This window comes from Sapajus apella, unplaced genomic scaffold (genome assembly GCF_009761245.1).
Source record: "Sapajus apella isolate SASKATOON/1434 unplaced genomic scaffold, GSC_monkey_1.0 scaffold28, whole genome shotgun sequence".
NCBI classification, from domain to species: Eukaryota; Metazoa; Chordata; class Mammalia; order Primates; family Cebidae; genus Sapajus; species Sapajus apella.
Window position 1 is genome coordinate 23,500,844 of NW_022436968.1, and position 1,216 is coordinate 23,502,059.

The 1,216-nt window shown below is 45.5% G+C and overlaps 1 pseudogene across 1 annotated transcript; it reads left to right on the forward strand.

The window, feature by feature from the left end:
* Positions 1 to 327: 327 nt before the first annotated feature.
* LOC116561184 lies at positions 328 to 840 on the forward strand (annotated as a pseudogene). The gene has a single exon (XR_004273326.1). The product of XR_004273326.1 is annotated as a 40S ribosomal protein S18 pseudogene (transcript).
* The last annotated feature ends 376 nt before the right edge of the window (positions 841 to 1,216 follow it).

Below are 1,216 nucleotides of genomic sequence, written 5' to 3' on the forward strand. Positions count from 1 at the left end.
CCCATTAACAGTCCCAAACTCCAGGTTCTACATGAGCCCCTCTTCCCCGTACAAGGCAGGTTGCATAGATAGATAGATAGATAGATGGATAGATAGATAGATAGCTGATAAAGTGGCCTTAGGCTAAGTTCATAGTGATGTCCAGACCTAGCGAGCTGAGGTTCTCACTGCCCTCTCCCATTGGTCACATTGAACTGTAGTAAAGACCTGCGGAGACTGTGCGTGAAGAGATATGACTTCAGGGTGATGGAACAGCTCCCTTGAAAGAACAGAAGACTTTAAGTTAAAGAATCACTGAGATCTTCCACAGGAGGCCTACACGCTGCTGCTTGTGCTGCCTCCATGTCTCTAGTGAGCCCTGAAAAGTTCCAGCATATTTGGCACATACTCAACACTAACATCGATGGGCAGTGGAAAATCACCTTTGCCATGACTGCCATTAAGGGTGTGGGCCGAAGATACACTCATGTGGTGTTGAGGAAAGCAGACATTGACCTCACCAAGAGGGCAGGAGTACTCACTGAGGATGAGGTGGAACGTGTGATCACCATTATGCAGAATCCCCACCAGTACAAGATCCCAGACTGGTTCTTGAACAGACAGAAGGATGTAAAGGATGGAAAATATACCCAGGTCCTAGCCAATGGTCTGGACAACAAGATCCGTGAAGACCTGGAGCAACTGAAGAAGATTCAGGCCCATAGAGGGCTTCGCCACTTCTGGGGTCTTTGTGTCTGAGGCCAGCACACCAAGACCACTGGCCGTTGTGGCCGCACCATGGGTGTATCCAGGAAAAAATAAGTCTGTAGGCCTTGTCTGTTAATAAATAGTTTATATACCTAAAAAAAAAAAAAAGATTCACCGAGATTTCTTCCAAGTTGTAACAGAGCATTAGATGGGAACCAAGGTGGAACAGTTTCTTAGAAGCAGCTTTCAGCACACTATGAGGAAAATCCTCAATGGTTAGAGAAGCCTATAGAGCCAGTAAACAAAAACCTATATGGTAGTGAGCTCCATGCCAATTGAGGCTGGATGATCACCTATCAAATGTGTCATGGATGAGATTTCCTCGAGTGGCTGGATATGTGGCCCAGCTGTTCTCAAAAATGCTCTGAAGTGAGGTCGGGCAGGGTTAATGTTGATAGTGTGACTCTTACTAAATGATGGCTCTCTAGCCAGTAATTTCAAAGATGCTTGATAATGATTGATGATAAAA